Here is a 27,506-nt window from a genome sequence, read left to right as displayed (position 1 = left end):
TAAAATAATAAAACCAATTAAAAACCCATATTCCCCTTCAGGCCAGACCAGCTAACTCAAACAAGTGGGTCTTCAACCCGCAACGGAAGGATCGGAGGTCCGATGCCATCCGGAGCTCAACCGGCAGTTGGTTCCATAGTGCCGGGGCACCCACAGAGAAGGCCCTCCCCCTGGGGGCCACCAGTCGACATTCCCTGACCGGAGGCACCCTGAGGAGGCCCTCTCTGTGGGCACGCACAGGGCGGAGGGGAGTTGACGCCGGCAGCAGGTGGTCCTCGAGGTATCCCGGACCCATGCCATGTAAGGACTTAAAGATCATAACCAAGACCTTGAACCTCACCCGGAAGACAACTGGTAACCAATGCAGCTCGCGGAGCAAAGGTGTAACATGGGAGTACCGGGAAACTCCCAAGACAACTCTCGCGGCCGCATTCTGTACCAGTTGGAGCCTCCGAGTGGTCTTCAAGGGAAGCCCCATGTAGAGAGCATTACAATAGTCTAGGCGAGAGGTCACGAGCGCATGAGTGACCGTACACAGGGCATCCCGGTCCAGATAGGGCCACAACTGGCGCACCAGGCGAACCTGGGCGAAAGCCCCCCTAGTCACGGCTACTATATGGTCTTCCAGGGTAAGTCGTGAATCTAGGAGGACTCCCAAGTTGCGAGCCCTATCCACGGGGGGTAAGAACTCACCCCCCATAGAAAGCGATGGAACATTTTGAATGTCCCGGGATGCCGGAATGTACAGCCACTCAGTCTTGTCAGGGTTGAGTTGAAGTCTGTTCCTCCCCATCCAGACCCGAACCGCCTCCAGGCAGCGGGACATCACAGCGAGGGCATCACTGGGGTGGTTTGGGGTCGAAATAAAAAGTTGGGTATCATCGGCATATTGATGATACCCAACTCCAAAACCACGAATGATCTCACCCAGCGGTTTCATGTAGATGTTGAACAGGAGAGGCGAGAGAACCGACCCCTGAGGAACTCCACAAACGAGAGACCTAGGGGCCGATCTCTGCCCCCCTGCCAACACCGACTGCGAGCGTCCCAGGAGATAGGAGGAGAACCACTGAAGAACTGTGCCTCCCACTCCCAATCCCCTGAGACGCCGCAGCAAGATACCATGGTCGATGGTATCGAAAGCCGCCGAGAGGTCTAATAGGACTAGGACAGAGGAATATCCTCTATCCCGAGCCCTCCAGAGATCATTCACCAGAGCGACCAATGCCGTCTCCGTGCTGTACCCGGGCCTGAAACCCGATTGGTAAGGGTCCAGATAATCTGCTTCATCCAGGACCAGAGGGAGCTGATGCACCACCACACTCTCAACAACCTTCGCAAGAAAGCGAAGGTTGGAGACTGGACGAAAGTTGTTCAATACAGCTGGGTCCAAGGCAGGCTTCTTGAGGAGAGGTCTCACCACCGCCTCCTTCAAGACGGTGGGGAAATAACCCTCACTCAAAGAAGCAGATATAACCGCCTGGAGCCAGCCTCGTGTCCTCTCCCTAGCTGCATAAACCAGCCAGGAAGGGCACGGATCCAATAAACATGTGGTGGAGCTCAGCCTCCCCATAATCCTGTCCACTTCATCAGGGGTCACAGAATCAAACTCCTCCCAGATAACATTGACAAGACCGCCCGTGTCCTGATCGCCAGACTCTGCCCAGCTGGAGTCCAAACCGGTCCGAATCCGAGCGATTTTATCCGACAGATGTTGACTGAATTCCTCGGCACGACCCTGCAAGGGATCCTCCCTCACCTCCTGATTAAGAAGAGAGCGAGTCACCCTAAACAGGGCGGCCGGGCGATTATCTGCGGACGCGATGAGGGTAGAGAAGTAATTACACCTCGCCACCCTCATCGCTGCGAGATAAGACCTAATATGGGTTCTTAACCGCAACCGGTCGGATTCAGATCGGCTAGACCTCCAGCAGCTCTCTAGGCCCCGTTTCCGACGCTTCATCTCCCGGAGCTCCGCGGAGAACCATGGAGCTCGTTGGGATCTGCACCGGGTCAGGGGCCGCAAGGGTACAACCCGGTCAAGTGCCTCAGTGGCTGCCCTTTCCCAGGCTTCCACTAAGGCATCCGCCGAGTTGTGAGCAATGGAGGCAGGTGGGGACCCCAGCGCCGCTTGGAATCTATCAGGATCCATTAAGCGTCTGGGGTGGTACCATCTAATTGGCTCCGTACCCCCACGGCGGGGGGTGGCAAAACGGAAGACCAGCCGCAGGAGGTGATGATCGGTCCATGACAGGGGCATAATAAATGGAGAGCCCCCACCAAGATCATCCAACCACCGTCCAGATAAAAAAATCAGGTCAAGGGTGTGGCCTCCCTCATGAGTTGGTTCAGAAATTACTTGCGTCAGGTCCATGGCCGTCATGGAAGCCATGAACTCCCGAGCTAGCTCAGATGAGCCTCCCAGGGATGGTAGATTGAAGTCTCCCAAAACTATAAGTTTGGGAAACTCAACCACCAACCCCGAGAGGATATCGAGCAGCTCGGGCAGGGCTGCCGCTGCGCGACTAGGCGAAATGTACACCAGCAGCAAGCCCAACTGCACCCCAGAACCAAATCTCACAAAGAGAGACTCACACCCGACTATCTGAGGAACGGTGGTCTCCCGCGGACATAAGGTCTCCCTAATATATATATATATATATATATATATATATATATATATATATATATATATATATATATATATATATATATATACACACACACACACACACACACACACACACATACATCTTTGGATTTTGAGAGGTATAGCTTCATTTAAATCATAAGCATGTATATAGGGTCTTTTTAAAAAAATAAATTAAATTCCCCCAATAAAAACTACATTTGTTTTAAGCACGTTTAAGTCTACCTCCATCCCATAAAGTCACAGTATTGCCACTTTCTTTATTCAAAGGAAATATAACTCTATATAGAAAAATATCCATGGATGTTACTTTGCATGGATTATCAATCAGGATTGTGTACTTTGCTGTGGTTTTTCATGCAGAAAACCCCAGATTTAGCCCAGTCTTATATCCTCAAAATGTGGGGTCTTAGCCAAAAGATATCTTCATCAAATTATGATTATTGGATTTTTTTTGGGGGGGGGCAGAGCACATAAGTGACGAACTTTAATTCAGCACTGAGAAAAGACCCCCTTAAACTTAGTTTCCTCTCCTTCCTCTTCCAGAGATACATTCAGTTAACTGTTATAAATCAACACTCTGGCCTAAAATATTCCATATTTGCTTCCTTTTTTTGCTATTTCAAAGCTTCACAAAGCAGACATCAAACTTTTTTAGAGGCATTCTGGCTTGAGTTATTTTTCTAGGTTTCATCGATTCAATCCAAACTACCTTATAGGGATATTGTCACAAAAGCCTGGAATACTACATATACAGTAAGACCCTAGATTTCCAGAAGAAATGCCTTTCTTTCTGTCTGGAAATAGATTTACCAATTTCTTTTTCCTGACTGAATTTATGTGCTTTTAATAACAATCTCAGCAAAAATTCAACAAGTCTTTCCAAGTATGCATGCATGTGCAATGCATATGATTGTTCTTCTTGGAAAACTTCTGATTTACTTTTAGAAACCAATAAGGTTGCCAGATGGTCATCAGTGGAAAATGTTGTATATATTTAAAGCTTTTAAAGGAATATGTAGTATTTTCCACTGATGACCATCAGAAGAAGAAATTGCTTAACTTCATCCTACTTCCTCTACAGTAAAACTGCTTAGTCCAAGTTCCATATATGAATATATCTGACTTTAGTGACCAATGACTTAAGAAAGAAGATGTCAAATCTATATAGCCTTCTTTTTTCCAACATTTTAAGTTGGAAGGACCATAGAAAAGTGTTTTGCACTCTGGCTATTTGTCCACCTAGGCCAATCTTCTCTAGTTACCCATAGAGTTGCAGAACCTCAAAGTTGTTTTTCATTAATTAGCAATTCTAGTTAGTTGGGGATCTAAAATGCGATTATCCCAGCCACTGCTTTTGTTTCATTTACAACCTCAGATCTGAGGACCTGAGAAACCTTTAAAATTATTATGATATTGAGATGTCCTAAAAAAGATGTTATCTTTTGAACCATGACATGAGCGGCATATAAATGTAATAAATAATATTGGTACAATATGAGTTTGGAAATTTTTCTTGTAGCTAATGTGCCATTATTGGTATAGTTTGTAGCGAACGAAAGGCCTGAAATTCCCAAGGTACTTCGTGAAGCAATGCAGTCTTCTACTTTTAAAAAGCAAAATGTCCTCATTGTTTTCTATATGTCAATCATTCTGGCATTTCCAATGAACTTTCAGCTACTGAGTGACATGAAGTTCTTCACATCATTTCTGCCTTCCAGCTAATATCGCATCCCCTGTGCAAAGCATCACATGGAGGCAAACTGCAGCCACCATATGCAAGTCTAGTGTAGCATTCCAATTGAGATTCCAATGATAACAATAAAATGTTTCAATATTCAGAACTTAACATTGTTTAAAGATGGTTGCAGGAGCTACGAAAGAAACAAAGCTGATATGCTGCAATCAAAGTCCATAGTATAAACTGCAGTGTAATCTTGAGTTTAAAATGCACTCTAATTTGATAATCTCTTAATGTATCTCCAGAAACTGATATATTTAATGAGAACATTTTTTTTCTCCTTATACATACACTTGGAGAGTATCTCTAGCAAGATAATCTTATCAGAATCATGTAAATATCAGTTACACACAACGTTGTCTTTTCGTCTTTTATGTACAGCCACACTTCTTAACTCCGACTTTAAACATCAGCTGGAGGGGGCAGAGTAAAATGCTGTGATCTTCTTTTGTTTATTACAATGGAGCAATAAAGACTTTAGAAAGTATAGTACTTGTGATCCTGACCATGTTTGCACTGGGGTTGGAATGTTATATTCTGTGTTACCTTATGTGCACATTTTTTCTTATCACCCCAACCCAGCAATAAAGAGTTAAAGAGTAATTGCAGTTATTACTGTGACTGCATATGTTCTAAAGTTGAATTCTGCTTTGCTTTGGGTGTATTTTCTTCTTATCACCATTGCTCTCACACTACAACATGGGAGCTATTTTCTCAAAGAGGAGCAAAGGGGAACAGATTAGGAAATTCTAAAGTAACTCATAATGCCAGGAAAATGAACCAATACTGTCATAAGCATAGACCTATGATAGTTCCCCCGGGCATGATGGGAACACAATAGTGTCTGTGCTGAATCTAATACTGATACTTAATGTATACGCAGAGAATTTATCGATAGTATTGAGCCCTTTCAGTTAAATAAAAGTCAAGATAACTTTAATTAACAGTCACCTACATTTTGCCATTTTTTTCATGTCATGCACCTATTGGAAAATCCACTTCTTCAGTGCATTGCCTTGTTAAAATCTTCATTCTATTGGCCATTAGGTTCAATGGAAATAGTCATACTTAGTGTAGGTATTTTCTTTTTTAAACTCCTTTACATTGCTCTTTAACATGGGAAAACTAGCATGCCACTAACTGATCAAACTGACACAACTCAGACTGTCATGACTGTCAGTTATTACTTTTTGTTCCCATAAGGAATCTCTCTCTCTCTCTCTCTCTCTCTCTCTCTCTCTCTCTCTCTCTCTCTCTCTCTCTCTCTCTCTCTCTCTCTCTCTCTCTCTCTCTCTCTCTCTCTCTCCCTCCCTCCCTCCCTCCCTCCCTCCCTCCCTCCCTCCCACACTCACAAATACATTGCAGTGGGGGAAATGCCATATCAGGCTCCTTGTGAAGCATTGTAGCAAATCACATAACTGTTCATTCTTTTCCATAGAATAGAGTTAGATCAGATATTTGGGTTTTCTATTTAAATGTAATTTCCTAGTGAAGAAAGATTTCCTTCTTAAAAGAAAGAAAAACATCACTTTATAGAAATCCTTCTGTGAATTGCTTCATTAGTCTCTCTGGACACATACAATATTCTGTCTCATAAAGCTACTCCCACAGAGACTATCTGATCTTTCTTTTGGACAGGTTCCTTTTGGCAATAAAAGAAACAAAGATGGAGACTCCAACCATGCCGATCATCTCCCTAAAGTAGCGGTGGCCATATTTATGAATTAAGAGCTGCAACTCTGAGTATCCATCTTCTGAAAGCTGTCTGGTGACAGTAATATCCTCAAAAGTGAAAGGTTAGGGTTAGGTTTTTTCTGCTCATGGGTTGACAGCATAGCTGTCCTGGGGGTTATTCCCATCAATCTCCCTCCTCATCCTGGTCTTGGTTGAAGGAGTTTAAATTGGACTCCATTCTCCATTGGACCTCCAACTTCCATATATTTATTAACACATACGCACACATACACAGGTGTGTGTGTGTGTGTGTGTGTTAATTGACTTCATGCTAATAAATTATGTTGTATCTTCAAAGTGATTTGATTGCTCTAGGTCAGGGGTGTCAAACTCAATTTCATTGAGGGCCGCATCAGCATTGCGGTTGCCCTCAGGGGGCCGGGTGGGCGTGGCCTGGGTGGGCGTGGCCTACTGGGTGGGCGTGGCTAGAGTGCATATGGCCTACTGGGTGGGCGTGGCCAGCTCTACATCGTTCACATCAAGGGTGCCTATGGGGGCCTGGGCAGGAGTGGGACAGATCTGAGGGTCTCTGGCAGGAGGAGGGTCTCTGGGCCAGGGCCAAGGCAGTGGGGGCCGTTCCCTCACTGTTTCCAGGATGGCTTCGCGGGCCACATGAAACCACTTCGCGGGCCGCATCCGGCCCCCGGGCCTTGTGTTTGACATGTCTGCTCTAGGTAAACAATATTTTGGTCACAACAGCTTCCAATAAACAGAGCAGAGAACAGCAGTGCCAGAAATTAGTCACTCAGTTGAATCCCATGCCTATCTGCCTTCTTCCTGATTTGAAGTATGGCCAAAAGAGTGTGCTTTATTTCAAAGGGCATATCTGTCATACAAACGTCTAGTTTTATTGTGTCTAGTTGTTTCCCACGTTCAAAAGGACTTAAACCACAAAGAAACCACAAAGAAGCAGAAAGATTAGGCTAAAATGAAAAGACTGAACCAGAAACACACAAATGAAGAAGTCAAAGATAAGGAGAATCAGGTCTGAAACATATTACAAGACAAGTGTTCTTATGGCTTCTATATAAAGAGTAACGTATATAATAAGTGAAGCAGTAACATCCTAATAGTGAGATACCAGTTTTAAATTCAATAGAGGACATATCACTCTCTAGATTAATACTTAGCTTCTGTCCCAGGAAGGGAAACATCAGATATATTGACAATCATCTGCAATGCAGCCCATGTTTATTTGCCTTAAGGTTGCAATATTTGGTATATTTTAAGATATTAAAATTAAGGAATTAATGAATAAGTCACAGTCAAGTAAATCTTTCATACATTGAAACTAGATATTGTTACTGACTTCTCAGCAGCAGAGCTACGTATGTTTTTGACTACATAAAAAAGGACAGTGATCTAGGGTGACGTAAATAACTTGTAAGTGACATGGGGAGAGGACTGGGCAGAAAAAGTTCTCTTTTGTTACAAAACAGTACATGAAGGGTGTGTGTGGGGAAAACAGAGATCTTCATGCAGGAAAGAGGGGAAGACCAGTGATAATAGGCTCCAGAAAGAGGAGGCAAAGACATGAGCTTTATGTCTTAGAACAAGTGTCATTAAGTAGACCATAACATCTCATTTGGACCTGAATACCTGGCTCTTCGAGCTCTCTGGCCCAGGCTGAGAATTTTTAATTTTAATTTTAACTGGGTTTTTATTTTCTCTCAGGGTTTCATTTAATCTTTTTTAATTTGTTTTAACTTTTGTATTGATTTTCTTTTAAATATCCTGTAAACTGCCCTGAGTCCTTCGGGAAAGGGCGGTATATAAATCTAAATAAATAAAAATAAATAAATAAATTCTGGGAGGGTGCAAGAATATGGTAACAGATGGAGTCCAGAGTTGGCATTGTAAAAGGACTACTAGGCCTCGAAGGTCCAAGACTTGTTGTGAGAAAGAGGTTGCCTGTTGACCTGGATTCTGCAAGCTGTTCTAAAAGTAGACATCCTAAATAGCTGTTTGCATCCCAAAATATTCTGGGAAACAATGTTCTTAGTAATTAGTAACAGATATTTTCTTTGCCAGAAGTTGTTGTGATTCAGGGTCAGCCTGTGGGTTCGGCAGTTGGGTCAGACGAATCAGAGGAGGAGGGGGGTGTTGAAGACCTTGCTGAGGGGGTTGAAGATCTTGCTGATGATAGCCCTCAGGCAGGCCCCTCCCACTTGGTCACCATGGAGACCCAGCTGTGTGAGCCTGACAGTGTGGATGAAGATGACCCACAGCTGGCCCTGTTCAAGGACGCCCGACGCAGGAGGCAGTCAAGTAGGAGTAAACAGAGGAAGGCTGTGGGGCTTCTCGGAAGGAGGCAGAGAGAGGCCACGCCCTGAACTCTTTATAAAGGGAATGTTTGGGGAGGGCTGGTTTGCTGAAAGCAACCGCTCAGATAGTGTTTCAAAGCTCCCGAATCTTGGTTCGAGTCTTGTTTGTTTTTTTGTAGTAATAAATTTGGCAGACGTCATTCCAGCCTCTTGCCGTTTATAAAGGGGTTGCCTTTTCTGCAGGGCCGGTAGCAGGCTGGTACAGAACAGAAGTCTCCCTACCAAGGTCCATCATCTTGCCAGACCCTAACAAACAGCTCCAGTTCTGTTTCTTTTCTTGGATGGTTTTTAATTTTGGGCAGGTTCATCCCACCTTGTCATAGTTTGTCTGTCACCTTCAGGTTTTAAGTTTTAAAGACACAAGGACAGAAATATTTGTAATATCTGTAGTGGCCTCCAACCTTCATCTCTGAGTGTTTAAATAACAGGTGACATAACACAAAAATTACTTTCACTATGAGAACAGCATCCAGTTGCCAGGGCAGTGAATATGATCCTCCAGTTTACAAAGCTCGTGTTCTCTGCTCTTGTGTGTTTAATCTGCACTGTAAGGATTTTTTTAAACTTTGCAAATCAACTTAGTGAAATCATATGCATAACTGCTCAGCTATGATAACCATACTTCCAACAGAATCCAAGTCAGCATTTGTCTAAATACCAACTATTGGAAACCATCAGCCACATGGAACTATTGTATCTGTGTTCTGCGCATGGACTTCTATAAAGGCATTGTTAGACTTGTGGGGAAATAGGTAGGAATGATAGCCAGATTAGCTAATTCTATTTTATTGTAAAGCTATATTGACATAATCTTGCAAGTACAATTTTCCCCTATCCCATTGTCCTTTATGACCCAAGAAACTAAGGAGTCTATATTCTGAGCTTCTTCTCCTGTCTATACTATTCAGCTGTGGACTATGCTACCTGGCTATTCCTTTGGCAACATCTCTTGACCCAGTCTCCCAAGGTTTTTCCCACATGGCAGGAATATACCATCTGGAATACTGTTCAAGAGAATTCTATTTAGCTATCCCAGTATTTAGGAAAATAGCAAAAATGCAACTATTTTTACTACTTTATTCCTTCTGATTTTAAAGTTGTTTTCAATTTAAATTTATCGTGATTTTATATTTTGTAAGCCAGCTTGTATTCTCATGTAAACTGAAAGGCAGGTGTGTGTATATGGTACTGTTATTGCTTTACTTATTCTCTGTTCTCAATATACAGGGAAATGTGAAAGTCCCTTTTTGACCATTTGAATTAAAATAGAAAATAGGAAGTACTAGTCACTTCTGCTTCTTGTCCCCTACATTTGACTTTATCGCCAGATCAGTCCAATACTTATAACACGTGACCCTGTAAGAAATTTGGAAGTTAAAGATTCTTACATCATACAAATATGACAATTTCCCAAGTTCATATTTTTTTCAGGGAAGGAGTTAATTGTAACAGATTGAGCTCCAGGAGAACTTTTATTCTTGAACCACAACATCCTTTTAAAAATTGACATGGAAAGAGAAATATTAAATATTCAACATCTCTGCAACTTTTAAAGGTGTGCAGTTCATCTACTTTCAACCTAGGACATCATTTTTTTAAAAAAAAATCTTAACAATAATAAGGCTGGTAAAGCTGTGCAACTTTTTTCTTTCCATTGAGGAAGATAATTACATTGTCCCTGAGTTTCAAAAAATGAAATCAAGCTGTCTCAAACAGGCAAATTTATAATTTTAGTTCCAACAGAAGTGTATAGAAAAGGCATCCAGTTATTTTATTTGCACCAGTAATAACCCTTCTGAGTAACTTCCAACAAATGTTACTGTGTTTCCCCAACCAGTCTTATATTTTTTTGTTTTGTTCCAAAAGATGCATTAGGGCTTATTTTCAGGGAAACATGGTATCAGGGTGATGTGCCCGGCTGGGCGCCCCACCCACCCCCAGCATGCGCAGAAGAGGCAGTGAGCAGGCAGGAGCCGATGGTGTCCGGCAGTAGTACCGCCTCTGCCTGCTGCTGATGCAGCTGTGCAGCATGCCCAGATCACCTACCTCCCCCCCGGGCCTCTGCTTGGAAACCTGGCCTAGTGGTTGCAGCGCTTGGACTTACCTACACTGTGTGCTCTGTGGCTGCTGCCAGACACCATTGGTCCCCATGCACTCACCACCTCTTGTGTTGGCCATGCCCCCCCAGGCTTATTTTTGGGGTAGGGCTTATGTTAGGTGCACCCTAAAATAATCAAGCTAGGGCTTGTTTTCTGGGTGGGTCTTATTTTTTGGGAAACACAGTATACTTCATTTTACTTCTCCATTAATGGTGACAGCTATAACAGAAAGCTGTGCTGACACAAATGTTAATTTGTTTGCTAATATAAATGTTGAATCTGTTACCTTCCTGTATTCTCATTTACCCAGATATTTATGTAACATCTGGTCTGCTACAACCCAATGCCATGTTTGAACTATATGAACCTTAAAGAACTAACATATAACCTCTTTCCAACTCTTCTGCAATTTGGCAGAAAAATCACCTAGAGTTGCTTGGTCAACATGGGTGGCCATATCAATCAATCAGTCAAATCCTGTGCTGGTGGAGGGGGAGATAGAAGTGACAGCTCATTCTTAACTTCCAAAAGCTTGTTATTTGGTTTCAATCAAGACAGAAGGCAGGAACAAGCCTTGTATCATTTTATGTGTGCATATTTTGTTATGACCAATCCTCTAAGTAAAGGTAAACTACAAAAGCATAACTAATTCTTTTTTTAAAAAAAAGTCAGCTAAAAAAATTTACATAAAAGACATCCCCACTCACACTGAGATACATGTCTGAGTTGGCCTTACAAAGCCAAAGGAAGTTCTGTATCTGAGACAAATTGATCCCTCCTAGTTTGGGACTCAGGAATGCTAGATTGCCCTTACCAATTGATAGCATAGTAATTATCAAATATAGCAGAAAGGGGGGGGGAACCACAGATGCTCAAGGCTACCATAGCTGCCTTCACACGTGAGGCTTTATGCTACTAGGATGAAAGAAGGAATATAAATGTAATTTAAAACTATGAAGAAGGGATGGAGAAAGCAATAAGATGGTTTGTTATGTGAATTTAGAGCCACAATAATATCCCTTCTGGAAAGGCCAGGTGCCAGCTAGAAGCCAAATATGAGTTCTTGTCAGAGATACGATCTGTATATTGACAGAATAAGTGAACATTTTGATGACAGTGCAAAGTATTTCAGAGAGATTGTTGTGTCTTCTGTGACTTCAAGATCTTTTCCAAGAGATGCGAGCAGACGCTAGAGAGACTTCTCTGCTCTTTGAATTCTATAGAGCAGATGATTTGCATACAGAAACTGTCAGCAGAGAGAAGCTGACTGACTATGCTACACTTCATATTATTATTATCTTGGGGGCTGCTACTGAGATAATCAGCCATAATACCATTTAGATGCCTCTCAAATAAGCATACACACTCTCTCATCACAAACATGATTCCTATACACTTACTGCAAAAAAACTATTAAAAGCAACAAAACATTCATTGTGATTTGATCACTGGGACAAGGAAGTTTAAACATGGATTTTAAAGAGAAATATAAAGTATCTTGATCATTAGGGTTGAGGAGTGTGTGTGTGTGTGTGTGTGTGTGTGTGTGTGTGTGTGTATGCATGACCTTGCAGAGCACTGGTGACTAGGTAATTGCAATTAGTTATATTTTGGTGTAGTATACTGTATTATATGAATTTATTATTCATTGTTATTGAATTTATATCCTGCCTTTCTATCTATTCCAATATTCATACGCTGACTAGGGAATTCTTAAAATTCTTAAATTTGCCAAGGTTGAAAAGCCCTGATTAATACCAATAACAAAAGACAACCAACAAGGTACACAGTGATCAGAGTATTAGACTATGGGGCCAGGAGGTGCAGGGTCTAATTTGTTCATTTATTTACTACTGACTCTGGGCAGTTAACAAAGTAAAATCAATACACTAGCAAGATACATTAAATATAATATATAAAAGACAAATGAAAAATAAGGACTAGGATAACCAGTCAGTCACAAATACATGAACCAGCCCCAGGTCCCAATGCCTGGAAGAAAAAATCTGAGGATTTTATGGACTTTATGGAAGACCAGGAGGGTTGAGGCTAATCTGATCTTGGAAGGAATAGTTTTCCAGAGGACAGTTAGTCTTCAACTTACGACTACAACTGAGCCCAGAATTTATGTTACTAAGTGAGAAATTTGTGAAGTGAGTTTTGGCCCATTTTATGACTTTTCTTGCCACATTTGTTAAGTGAATCACTGCAGTTGTTAAGCTATTAACACAGTTGTTAAGAGAAGCTGTCTTCCCTATTGACTTTGCTTGTCAGAAGGTCCCAAAAGATGGGCCACGGGATACTGCAACCATCATAAATATGAACCAGTTGCCAAGAGTCCGAAAGTAAATCATGTGACCATGGGGATGCTACAACAGTCATAAGTATGAAAAATGGTCATATGTCACTTTTTTCAGTGACATATGTAACTTCGAACAGTCTCTAAATGAACTGTTATAAGTCAAGGACTACCTGTACAGGGGGGGAAAAACAGACTTCATGTGACTCACTAGATAACACTTTTTAGTTGATGGGACCCAGAGCCTACAGAGACAATCAGAAAGAGATGGTAGGTAGAAAATCAGTTTGGTACAACAGTTAAGATTCTGGCCTAGAAACAAGGAGGGCCTAATCCCATCCTAGGCATAAAAGCCAGGTGGGTGACTTTGGGCCAGTCACTCTCTCTCAGCCCAACCCACCTCACAGGGTGGCTGTTGTGAGGGAAAAAAGAGGAGGAAAAAGTATTGTATATGTATATTGAGTTATTTATAAAGGCTGAATAAAGATCTAATAAATAAAGAAAGTAATAGGGTCCCATACCATGAAGGGTTTTATGGGTGATAACCAATACCTTGAATTGCACCTAAAAGCCTATTGAAAATCAATGCAGCTACCAAAGTGAAATGTAAAATGGGAACAGCATACCATGGTAGCTGCCATAAACGCTGGTGAGGATGTGTTTTAGTCTTTTTGAGACCAAAGACCAGAACACATCCATGATAGCTGCCAACACTCAGAGAAGCAGGGATTAACACTAGGTAAACAATTAAGCAGAAAACAATATCCTAATCCAAAAAACTATCATAGAGAACACCTCACCACCATCACCAAAACTGGCAGAACAGGCTACTGTATATAAACATGGAACAAATCCTACACCTACCTGCACATATGATGTTACCTTGTTGGGCAATGAAACATTTACAGGTAAACAACTAAGCCCAGAGAGCACAGTTCAACCCTGAACTATATATCCTTTCTTCTATTATATCGGGTATGTAGCTATCAGAGTTTTATAAACACATCATACTGAGATTATCTATGGTTTAGTAGAGATCAGTAGACTTCTTTATGTCAAACCACAAGTCATTTTTACAAAAACAACCCTACATGATTTGTAACTTAGGGCTGTTATATCACTTTCATCAAAACATCTTTGCTACATGAAATTAGCTTATTTGCACAGATTGTAAACTGTCCTCTTTCCGCCTAATTGAAAAATTCTGCATCCATATGTGCCAGAATGAATTCAGTTTTCATCTCTCCCAACAAGGCAATGATGGGCACCTAATTTGTGGCTACTGTTTATTCGGGTTTATTACTGAATTCTTGGCTTGGAATGTACCTTGGAGAGATACAAGGTCCCTTCCGATTCTGTATTCTCGTATTCTGGTATGCATTGAAAATATTGGACATCTTCCTTTTATGCATCTCTAGAACGTCTTTTTTAAAATTTAGATCCTGTAATTAGAAATACCTGGATCTTATCTTTCTGGTCTCTAGCTCCCTGCAAAGCAAGGTTGGCTCTCTTTTTTCTGACAACTCTTCTGACAGTCATAGTCCATCTACTGAGGAAAGGACAGCAATACCAAAAGGAAGAAATATTTTCCCTTGTTTCATAAGCTGGCAGACACACCAAAAATGGCATCCTGTGGGTCCTTTGAAATTTGATTTGCTTGCATGAAGCTTTTCTTTTTCTCTGTCTCTCTCTTTCTTTGCCTATGAAGAGTCAAGGCTTTCATTTCAATATTCCTCAATGCAGGCTCATCTCGCTTTTCCTCTAAGCAAGAATAGTTGTGCTTGCAAGCAAACATTAGGTGAGCTGCATCAACAGGCAAGCTGTCACATGTGTCTCTTAGGAGGTATGGAGGTATCAAGAGTGTAGTGGGGTGTTGTTGTTTTTTCTCTCTTCTCCTTCAAGATAATAACCAATAATGAAAACATTACCAGGCTGGAACAAAGCAGGAGAAATGGGACATTTTGCAATTCTGGTTCTGTTTGCTTTTGCTTTAATAGTGGTGCTTGCTGTTTAAACTGTAATAGGAGGGCGTCAGCAGCTGTTATTTGCTCTCTCTTTTGGCTTTAATGCATACTATGTTGCACAGTGTAAATAGTTATGTTGTTGCTTTCCAGAGCATGACACAATAAATAATCTTGGATTTTCAGTAAACAAAACTGTCTCCTTTAAATTTACATCTTTCGTTTTATTTCAGCCCACACCATACTTACTTTCTCCCTTCTAATGGGGTCAGAGGATCAAAGCCCTGCACAACAAGCAAAAATGCCTGAACGATCTTTATTTTCTCCGTTGTCCTGAGTTCCCTGTGCAAAGTGACTGAGGAGGGGAAAAAAAACACCCATCAATAAGTAGCTTTATCCGGAATTAAAGAAGACCATGTAGTATACAAATGATCCTTAAAAGGAGTTTGTTTAGACTGGGCAAGATTGACAGTTCTAGAAGCATAAAGGTAAAGGTAAAGGTTCCCCCGCACATGCGTGCTAGTCGTTTCCGACTCTAGGGGCCGGTGCTCATCTCCGTTTCAAAGCCGAAGAGCCAGCGCTTGTCCGAGGACGTCTCCGTGGTCATGTGGCCGGCATGACTAGACGCCAAAGGCACATGGAACGCTGTTACCTTCCCACCGTGGTGGTCCCTATTTTTCTACTTGCATTTTTATGTGCTTTCGAACTGGTAGGTTGGCAGAAGCTGGGACGAGTAACAGGCGCTCACTCTGTTACGTGGCACTCAGGATTCGACCTGCCAAACTGCCAACCATCTGATCGATAAGCTCAGTGATACCACACATCATATTCCTTATGAGGTCAGTGAGGCCATTGTGGTGTAACTATGGTAATGAGGGAGGACTGCAAAGACATTGAGGATCTGAAACAACAAAGAGGAAGTATTTCGTGAACATAATTTCTTTCTAGGGAGTTTTGCTTTCTTTTGCTTTCCCAGACCTCTGTTTTGCTTCCAGTATCTTTTCCCAGTTTATCAGTATTGCTTGGCGTTCCAAATGTTTTATTGCAATGTTTTATTTATAAGCAAAAAGTGTGTAGGTAATCCTTGACTTTCACTGGAGAAGAGCCTAATGCTGGGGAAGATCGAGGGCAATAGAAGAAGGGGACGACAGAGAATGAGGTGGCTGGATGGAGTCACTGAAGCAGTAGGCGTGAGCTTAAATGGACTCCAGAAGATGGTAGGGGACAGGAAGGCCTGGAGGAACGTTGTCCATAGGGTCGCGATGAGTCGGACAACAAATCCTTGACTTACAACCATTTGCTTAATAATCATTCAAAATTCTAACAGCACTGAAAAAGCGACTTACTTATGACTGTTGCAGAATCTCCATGATCACGTGATCAAAATTCAGACGCTTGGCAACTGGCATGCATTTACAATATGTGCAGCATCCCAGAGTCATGTGATCACCATTTGTGACCTTCTCGCCGGCTTCTGACAAGCAAAGACAATGAGGGAAGCTGGATTTACTTAACAACCACTGATTCACTTAATAACTACAGTAATTTGCTTAATAACTGAGGGAAAAAGGTTGTAAAATCAGGGGTGACTCGGTTAAGAATCACCTGGCTTATCAACAGAAATTCTGGTCCCAATTTTGGTCATAAACTTATTTATTTATTTATTTAGTTGCATTTGTATACCGCCCTTTCCCTGAGGACTCAGGGCGGTTTACAGGGAATTAAAAATCAAAACATACAAAAGTTAAAACCAGTTAAAAAGTATTAAATTCACCCTGTACATTAAAAACCCCAAATTAAAATTTTCTCCTCAGCCTGGGCCCGAGAGCTCAAAGAGCCAGGTCTTCAGGCCCCGGCGGAATGATCGGAGGTCGGGAGCAGTCCTCAACTCCACCGGCAGCTGGTTCCAGAGGGCAGGCGCTCCCACTGAGAAGGCCCTATCCCTGGGTGTCACCCGCCGGCAATCTCTCACCGGCGGAACCCTGAGCAGACCCTCCCTGTGGCAGCGCACTGGGCGAAGGGCGTTTGATGCCGGCAGCAGGTGTTCCCTCAAATAACCCGGACCCAGGCCATGTAGGGCTTTATAGGTAATAACCAGCACCTTGAATTTCACCCGGAGGGCAACCGGAAGCCAATGCAGCTCGCGGAGTAGAGGTGTTACATGGGAGTATCGGGAAACCCCCATTACAACTCGCGCGGCCGCATTCTGCACCAGTTGAAGCCTCCGAGTGGTCTTCAAGGGCAGCCCCATGTAGAGAGCGTTACAGTAGTCCAAACGGGAGGTCACAAGCGCATGAGTGACTGTGCGTAGGGCGTCTCGGTCCAGATAGGGACGCAACTGGCGCACCAGGCGAACCTGTGCAAAAGCCCCCCTCCTATGTGATCTTCAAAATTGAGCCGTGAATCCAGGAGGACGCCCAGGTTGCGAGCCCTATCAACGGGGGGTAACACCTCACCCCCCATCGTTAGAGGTGGAATAACTTGGTTAACCCGAGACGCCGATATGCACAGCCACTCAGTCTTGGCGGGATTGAGACGAAGCCTGTTTCTCCCCATCCAGACCTGAACCGCCTCCAGGCACCGGGACATCACGGAGAGGGCATCACTGGGTTGGTTCGGGGTGGAAAGAAAAAGTTGGGTATCATCAGCGTACTGGTGATACCCCACCCCAAAACCACGAATGATCTCGCCCAGCGGCTTCATATAGATGTTGAACAGGAGAGGCGAGAGAACCGACCCCTGAGGGACTCCACAAATAAGAGACCTCGGGGCGGATCTCTGCCCTCCTGTCAACACCGACTGCGAGCGGCCCTGGAGGTAGGAGGAGAACCACCGTAAAATGGTGCCTCCCACTCCCAACCCCCTGAGACGCCGCAGCAGGATACCATGGTCGATGGTATCGAAAGCCGCTGAGAGATCTAATAGGACCAGGACAGAGGAACAACCCCTGTCCCTAGCCCTCTAGAGATCATTCACCAGCGCGACCAATGCCGTCTCCGTGCTGTGTCCGGGCCTGAAGCCCGATTGGTACGGGTCCAGATAATCAGTTTCCTCCAGGAACAGAGGGAGCTGATGCGCCACCACACTCTCAACAACCTTCGCCAGAAAGCGAAGGTTGGAGACTGGACGATAGTTGTTTAAAACAGCCGGGTCCAAAGCAGGCTTCTTGAGGAGGGGTCTCACCACCGCCTCCTTCAAGGCGGCAGGGAAGACACCCTCCTTCAAAGAAGCAGTTATTACTGCATGGAACCAGCCTCGTGTTCCCTCCCGAGCCGCATAAGCTAGCCAGGAGGGGCACGGATCCAACACACAGGTGGTGGAGCTCAGTCTCCCCATGATCCTGTCCACATCATCAGGGGAAACAGGGTCGAACTCAGTCCAGATAACATGCTCAAGACCGCCTGATTCCTCCACATCAGACTCTGCCCAGTCAGAGTCCAAGCCGGTCCGGATCCGAGCGATTTTGTCCGTCAGATGATGACTGAACTCCTCGGCTCGTCCCTGCAAGGGATCCTCCCTCACCTCCTGGTTAAGGAGGGAGCGAGTCACCCTAAACAGGGCGGCAGGGCGATTATCTGCGGACGCGACAAGGGCGGCAAAGTAGTTAGACTTCGCCGTCCTTATCGCCGCAAGATAAGACCTGAGGGTTATCTGTAGTTTCCCTGGGAAAGGGAGTAGACACCTCACAGCTGAGCCAGTATTTTGTTTTCCCCAGGAAAGATATATTTGGACTAGGAACTTTTAATTTGTATCCCCTCTCTATTTTCCTTCAACCAAGTCATCTATGTGTAAAGGTAAAGGTAAAGGTTCCCCGCACATGCGTGCTAGTCGTTTCCAACTCTAGGGGCTGGTGCTCATCTCTGTTTCACAGCCAAAGAGCCAGCACTTGTCCGAGGATGTGTCTGTGGTCATGTGGCCAGCATGACTAGATGCCAAAGGCACATGGAACGCTGTTACCTTCCCACCGTGGTGGTCCCTATTTTTCTACTTGCATTTTTATGTGCTTTCGAACTGGTAGGTTGGCAGAAGCTGGGACGAGTAACAGGCGCTCACTCTGTTACGTGGCACTCAGGATTCGACCTGCCAAACTGCCAACCATCTGATCGATAAGCTCAGTGTCCTAACCCACTGAGCCACTGCATCCCTTTTCATCTATGTGTAGAAATATATAATATAAGACAGCCAGATTGGTATAGTGATTCAGGCCTAGGAATTAGGAAACGGTGAGTTCGTGTCCCAGGCATGAAAGCCAGTTGAGTGACTTTGGATCAGTCACTCTCAGCCCAACCCACTTCACAGGGTTGTGAGGAAAACAGGAGGAGGAGGGAGTAAGGTGTATCTTTGTTGCTTTGAATTACTTATAAGAATCATGACAGCACAATGGTTAGAATGCAGTAGTGCAGGCTAACTCTGCCCACAGCCTGGAGTTCAATCGTGACTGGCTCAAGATTGACTCAGCTTTCTATCCTACTTAGATCAGTGAAATGGGGACCCAGATTGTTGGGGGCAATATGCTTAGAGAGGGCTATAAAGCACTGTGTAAGCTGTAAACTGCTTAGAGAGGACTGTAAAGCATTATAAAGCAGCAGTATATAAGTCTAAGTGCTAAGTATAAGTCTAAGTTGCTATTGTATTAAGGTGGGATTTCAAAAATCTAAATAAAAAATAATCTTCACCTCTTTTTAGACACTGGGAGGCATCATGCTAGAATGTTTCAAATTCTCTCTCAGTTAAAAAACTTATTGACTAATGTTAATGTTTTGTAACATTCAAACAGCATGTTTTTAATATGAGGCTGGGGAAGGGCCATTAAGAAAAGGCAGAATTTAGTTTGCCACAATTTTTATAACGCAACATAAAAGAGAATGATCACAACACATTTCCCAGATATTATTTGCCATGACTCTGGTTATCCTGCTAACTAGTTTTAGCAGAACCATAATTGGCCATCAAAATTATTGGTATGGGATTGGAAAACATTCCAAAATCTACTGTGGGTAGTAGTAGTGTATGTATGGCTGTCACGTGATCGATGACACTAAAGCAAATGGCTCCTTTTGTAGAATACTATACATGTTTCTGTTGTGTGCTATAAAACAAATGTATGAATACTATACCATCAGATGAAAGGTAAACTCTGTCTCAAGTCAAAGTAATTACCTAGGAGTATCCTGGCAGGTTTTGGCAGGAATTTGTAGGTATTTTGCCATTCCTTCATTTAAAAGCAGACTGGACTCCTGAAGTTCCTCCTCAAATGGGCTCTGGCCATACTGTATTTGCAGTTCAGCAAATATGGAGAGTAAGTTTTTATATTATTACAAAACTTGGTAAGCACACACGAAATCTATGGATGGCAATTGCAATCTATATATGAAAATAGAAAAAATGAGGAGGCATATGTTATTCAGTTATTGAATAGGGAACAAAAAAAGAGGAATTTGTGAACAACCTGCCATCTGGGCAACTAACTACTTAAGATTAAGCTGTGGATAATTTGAGGAAACTGTTTCATCATTTCTCCACATTCAGTTTTGCAACACAAAGGGGACAAAATACTTAATGCAACTGGAATTAAGCCACCTACACTTATCCAAATACAGTATATTTATCCCAGTTGCTTATTCTCTGTGTGACCTGACCCCATCACTTTAGAAGCAGCAAAGCAGATCCTCTGCACTTTCTATTGACACGCAAGGCTTTAAATCTCTCTCATCTGTCACCTATTGGCTAAAAAATACCATAAGAGCAAAGCAAAAAAAATGAGTCGGCTCTGTTTATTACAGATCAAGCCAATCACATTCACCTTGTTTCCAGTGTGGGTGTTATTTTTGGCAGATCCTGGTTGCAGAGAACTGCAGATGAAATTAATAATGAATAACACTACTTCTGAAAGGGATTTAGAAGCAAAGAAAACAGCTGCAGCTACCTCAGTCACCTCATAGGTCCAACCTACATACAAACAAATTATTCATGAACTGATCATATAAACTGACTGGGATCAAATATTAGATTGTAATTCAGAGTGGGCACTAGACAAAAAAGACTATTCCAGACAACCAGCCATTCCACTGCCCAACACTTCTGAATCCAGTGCACCTGAGATTAATTCAGGCTATTCCAATTTCAGTTGGTTCTATTCCGCCATCAGGGTCTTGTTTACAATACAGTGCTTAGGCTACTTCTCCTTTAGAGTCAAACGCTTATGGCAGGTCAAGTCTCAGACTTCTCTTGCATTAAAAATCTATGTTAGATCTGGGCAAATAACTTGTGCTTTGATATATATCTATATTGTTGCTGCCCAGTCAAGCAGTTTTTCATTCACATTTTAAAATACTTAATCAGATTGAGGTAAGTATCAGTGCAGAGTTATGGAAAATATGATTTAAGTGCTATAAGCATATAAAAAGTGGCTTATAGTGGCCCACTGCCATACTATGTACCATCTTTTTATAAAATAAAAAACCATTGAGTCAGCTGTTTTTGATCTCCTGGCAACTTTTCCCCTTAAAGGTCATTTCCCTTTTTAAATAAATGGGGTACATATATGATCATTTTGGCTTTAAATTTCACAGATACAAAATCAACAAAATGAGCTTGTACTGTGAAGTTAAGGTCACTGGAGTTATTGTGGAGTTGTCAAATCAGTCCAAGAAAGGTCTCTAGAACCCATTTATGACTGTGTAAGCATGGAGAATTTGAATAGAAGCTCAGGAGTCTCAACTTTTCTTTTTCAATGGCTGATCTGGTATCAGAGGAAATCAGAGATGAAAGAATATTTCTTATACATTTTCTAAACATAAGAATCTTCTTAGTGTAAGATAAAAGATGTCATTAGATGTTCTGCAAGGTTCCTCCAAGGTTACATAGCTGCTATGTGAGGACCCTAATTCATATTCTAAAGATTTTAAAACCCCAAAATAAGTTTTCAGCATGTTGCATAATTATGTTTGCCTTGTCTCTCTACAGCCATATTCACATATGCAAGTCTTCTCATCATTTGTCTGACATCAGACATTCATGTTTCCCAATGTTAAGCTTCTCTGTCTGGCTTTGTATAGTTGATGTACGTCCTCTAATAGACTTGGTGAGCAGTGAGACTGTGAGAAATAATTTAGAATCAACTAGGGAAGTATAATGCTTTTTAATTGCCAACAAGTACCATGTCACAGACATGTATTATTGATACCGATTATCCCTCTAAAGCACTTGTTTTTCTGTGTATTCTGCTTTGACATTGATGTCTTACTGTGTGTCTTTTGTTTTCTTCCTTTGCTTTCTACTGAGTTTTTGGATGGAGATCCCATTTCTTCACACCCTGCTTACTGTTTCTCATTTTGCTTTTGTTTCTAAATGCATCATTTCACGATGCTTGCTTTTCTGTTTCATCTCTGCCCAGGGCTCTTTCCTTCTTTTCCCAGTACAATTTTATTTCTCTAACCTCCTTTCTCTTTGTACTTTTTACTATAACCTTTTCAATTCCTCTTTTCTCCTCTTCAAATTTGCCTACCCTTATTCCACAAAGTATGCTCGTTACATGTTTGTATACAAAGAGCAGCTAATTGATCGTGCACTAGAAATACATTGAAATTAAGGAGCAAATTTGACTTTCCGGATAAACTAGGCAGCAGGATTTATTCTGTACCTAGGCACCCAGTATGGGGGAAATAGACTGAAGGTTAAGAATTTTTTAAAAAAATCTGTTAATATGGAAAAAGGACGTTGGGTAAGGATGCCACATCATGCTGCAAGGATGAATAAGCTTTTTTCTTACAAAAAGAAGGAATGTAAGATCCTTCTGTTATATAGTCTAACTGGGAGTCTAGCAAGGCAAAACATTACAAGCATTTTAATATTTCTGGTTTCTATAATCTAATTCAGAGCTCCCCGATCCCTGGTCCATGGACTGATACTGGGCTGTGGCATGCCAGAAACTGGGCAGCGCAAAGCCCCATCCACAGGATACAGACAGCATGGAAAACCATGCCCCCTCCAGTCTATGGGGAAAAACTCTCTCCATGGAACCGATCCCTGGTGCCCAAAAGGATAGGGGCCACTGATCTAATTAACAGATTTGGGAGAGAGGTTAAAAATAAGTGCCATGTAAAATATAAGGAAGAGGGACACAGTGGCTCAGTGGGTTAGGATACTGAGCTTGTCGATCAGAAGGTCGGCAGTTTGGTGGGTGGAATCCCGAGTGCCGCGTAACAGAGTAAGCGCCTGTTACTCGTCCCAGCTTCTGCCAACCTAGCAGTTCGAAAGCACGTAAAAATGCAAGTAGAAAAATAGGGACCACTACGGTGGGAAGGTAACAGCATTCCGTGCGCCTTTGGCGTCTAGTCATGCCGGCCACATTACCACGGAGACGTCCTCGGACAAGCGCTGGCTCTTCGGCTTTGAAACAGAGATGAGCACCGGCCCCTAGAGTCGGAAACAACTAGCACGCATGTGCGGGGGAACCTTTACCTTTACCTTAAAATATAAGGAAAGTAATTATTTTTCCCTAGCCTGGCAAGGATGCATGGACTAAATAGAAAAACCAGCAGTGGTGCACCCCCTTCTCAAGAGGCCATTACTGGACCTTCCATCCTAGACAACTGTCCAGTTCTAATCTTCTTTATATAGGGAAGGTTGATGAAAACAACAGCTACAGAGGATCTTGGAGGAAATGTATTATTATTATATTTCATCTGGATTTCAGGCCCCGGTAAAAAATGGAAACAGCACTGAATGCAATTGTTGCATCAAAACTTGATCTTTGTTAGAGTCAGAATGAGGATGATGCATCCATACGTATGCTTCTTGATCTCTTAGGAGCTTTTGATACCATTGGCCATGGTATACCTCTAGGCTGATTGTGGGGTTAAGAATGGGGCACTGTGTTACAGAGATTCACATCCTTCCTCAAGGGTTTGTTGCAATCAGTGATGACCAAAGGGGAGATGGCCCCCGCATCTCCTCCTGCCTTAGGGTTTGACACTCTCCTTCCTCCTATATTCAATATTTGTCACTGACTGAATTTCAATTCTTGATTTTCCAAAAGCTTCAAATCATCCACATAAAGCGAATGTGAGATTTTATTAACATTTCTTTCTGTTTAATAGTCTTTTGTTAAAAAATTGCTAAAAGTGGGATCGTAGCTGTAATGAATTATAGGATAATAATTTGTTGTCAGCCTCTCCTAATGCTGACACACTCGTATTTTTCATTTCCAACCTCAAATTCTATCTTTCACTATTTCCTTATTTTTTTCCTAAAAACATTCTAATGTTTTTAATGACGCCAGTTGTTTCCAAACATTTGATAATCCAACAATGTAGTAATGAATCAAATAACTTTTTATAATCAATCCAGATCATATGTAAATTGGATCTTTGGTTTTTACAATTCTTCAGAACCATTTTATCAATCAGAACTTGATCTTTTGTATCTCTGCTTTTCCTTTTATTTCCTTTTTGTACTACTGCAAGAATATTATTTTCTTCTAAATAATCTTGGATGTTGTCCAATGTTATGCCTGTAATTTAAACATTATAGGTAAGGATGTTATCAGGTTGTAGTTTCTGGGTGTTGTCCCTTTTGTTGAATCTTTCTGAATAAGATAATTTTTGCCAGGTAATTAACCAATTGCTATATGCAATACATCATTAAGCTGTTTGGCTATAATTGGATGCAAGCTAGTCAGATATTTGAGCCAAAACCCACAGAGTCGATCATTTTCAGCAGAAATCCTCTTTTTAATAATTTCACTGTTCCTAAATATGATAAATAAATAAATTCACTTTTTCTGCTGTTATTAGTTCTTCCATTTGGTTTTTATGACATTTTATGAAATTCATTTTCAAAATTGTTTATCCATTCAGCATTTTTATTATACTCTTTAAATTTCCAATAGATCTTTCCAAAATAGGATTATTCATTTTTGCTTCATTTTCCATTTTCAGAATTTGTTTTGCCATTTATATTTATATAGATCACCTTTGGTCTGATTGAAATAGCAATTTTGTTTAAATTGGATGATTTGTATTCATAGCATTCAATTTTCCCTACTATTGCTTTCACAAGGGCAACACAAGTCAACATCAATTTATTTATATAACATATGTTTATGACTCCCCAACTTGTGATGTACATAAGATTAAAACAGACTCATCACCAACCCTAAAGAAATGGCCAACAAAAAAATATAAAAGAGCAAAAAGCATTATAATCTCAATTATTACAAACACAGGGTTATACAACACCCTGGGCAAGTGCCTAGGGTAAAAGTCAGGGTTTCAAGACTATGCATCCATCTGATGTTGGCCATGGTATATAGAAGATCATGACATGGAATATAAGAGGTGTATGTTTATGAATTAATCAATGAACTGAAAAATAGAAAAATATGTATGCCTGGGAAGCTAAGGGAAATAGATAATCTGAACAATCCATTTAATAGTCAAAAGTGAAAGGAACCATAAAGAAAAATGATGGGGTACATCTTTGGAAAAGAATGGAAAGATTTATGTTACAAAGTGCCACAGAAATGATTAGGCTAGTTAGGCTAATGGAAAGTAATTAAAAAAGGACCACTGGTGAAATGATGAAGCAAAAGCAGCTATGGATGAGAAAAATGCATATAAGAGAATAATTGCTGCAAAAAATAAGAACGGAACAAAGATAATACCTAATTTGTACAGAGAGGAAAGATAGTTGTAAAAGATGTAGTCAAACACAGTAAGAAATTAATATTTAAAAAGTGAAATGCATAGTGATTTTGATGAAGAAGAAAAAAGGCAGTCCACCTGATAGAGCAGCTCTAATAGAGTGAATTAAATTAAAAGTGAGAAAATAATTTTGAATGAAATTGAACTGAAACAATGGAAGGAAAATTTTAGAGCTCTGTATAGTAGTGATGCTATATTGAAAAATACTGTTAATGTCCAAGAAAAGAATTGATGAAAAGGATGTAATAAATACTGTCAGAATGTTCATAGCAGGTATTGATGTTTTAGCCAGAGTTGTAACTTACTTCTGCTTACTATATTATTGAAGGCTACCCTTATGTCTAATGTATTGTGGTGATCAAATCAGATGCTTCAAGCAATGCTTAATCTTTTCTACTGTACCTAAAAAAGGCAGCTTTTCTTTATGAAAGCTATTTGAAAGATCCTTCGAAGTCTGGATATCTCCAAACAGTTCATTCTTCCTGTATACCAGTCATTGTTAGGTGAGGACCAACTTTTCCTCAACCCTCTAACTCTCTCCATAGTATCCTCCTAATTCTCCACTGAATCAATACTCCATGTGAGGGGTAATGCACTCTTCCAGAAGATTGATTTTATTTTTCTTCTATCCACCCCCACATGCTTCTTTTAAAGATCAGCTGTAAAACACGGTGATCCAAAATCTATGTGCTGTCCTTATACCCAGCAGTTGCTCTGATTATAGAAGTTGTGCTGTATTACAGCTGAAAAAGAGATGGATTGTGAAAGGGAGAAGAACAAAACTTAGTAACTTTTACACTGATCTCTTAAAACTTTTGCAAAAGTTTTCTTTGTGAATTGTCAGCTGTACAGGTATGTATTTTCCAATTGCTCAGGTAGCCAGGGGACAAACCTGCAAAGGGAAGACAGAAAGTGTCACAGATCAGTCAGTTTTGTACCAGACTGACATACCTAAGAAAAAAACCCCTGATGACCACTAAATGAACACGTAATCAGAGATATCACATCAATACACTGACAAAATACAGCATGAATGAATCTTACTGCTGTTTGTGTGGAACTCAAGTCCCTTCCATAGAAATAGTTCTTAGCACTACCCAACCTGATCATAGCAAATAAAAAATGCACTGCAAATAATCTGTTATTATCATCACTATCCTGAGTTATGTCTGTCTGTCTTACTTTGTCTCAATCAATAAGCAGGTACCAAGACAAAAGGTAGGTTTTGATTGAACCAAAGTTAAGACTACCACGATTACAATTACTTTATTCAAATAATTTGTTTACAACTTCTGGCATCCTAGTAGATCACCTATTCTTCTTTAAAGCAGGGTCCTCCAGAAATTTTGTCCTAAAATTCCCATTAGCTTCAAATAATTGGCATATGAATAAGAATAACAATGTTATAGCTAAAGATAACTCAAAGATCTAAACTGGGAAGATGTTTATGTGACTCAGTTTTGGGTGGTCTTCATAGTTTTAAATTCTATATTAATTATACTGTATATTTGCAGAATTTACACGGAACTACCCCTCTCAACATGGTCAAATGCAAAACATGTTGTATAGAAAAACTACTTACTATGCAAAGATTTTTTCCAGAAGTCTGAACTGATAAGGAAAGTGTCAGAAGGAGAAAAAAAATCATACATTGCTTTTACAATCATACAATCATACAATCATTTCATTTTACAATTGTTTAGGTTTGAAAACCTCTGAAAACCTGAAACAGCATACTGAAATTTGCCCTAGTTATGGTCATAGAGTAACATATGCAAACTTACCAAATTTACAAATGCATATTTTTCCAGATTATATGCTGCAGTTTACAACTAAAAAGTAAAATGCATAGGAAAGAAATAATTTAATACATAAATTAGGAGACATTGTACAAAATCAAACCAGATTAAGGAAAACAGTATCTGATTAAAGGAAACTATGCAACTAGTACACAGAAAATTAATAGTGTAAAATGTATAAAAATACAATTTG

Source organism: Vipera berus (genome assembly GCF_964194415.1).
Source record: "Vipera berus genome assembly, chromosome: 3".
Classification (NCBI taxonomy): Eukaryota; Metazoa; Chordata; class Lepidosauria; order Squamata; family Viperidae; genus Vipera; species Vipera berus.
Note: the sequence above shows the minus strand (reverse complement) of the source record.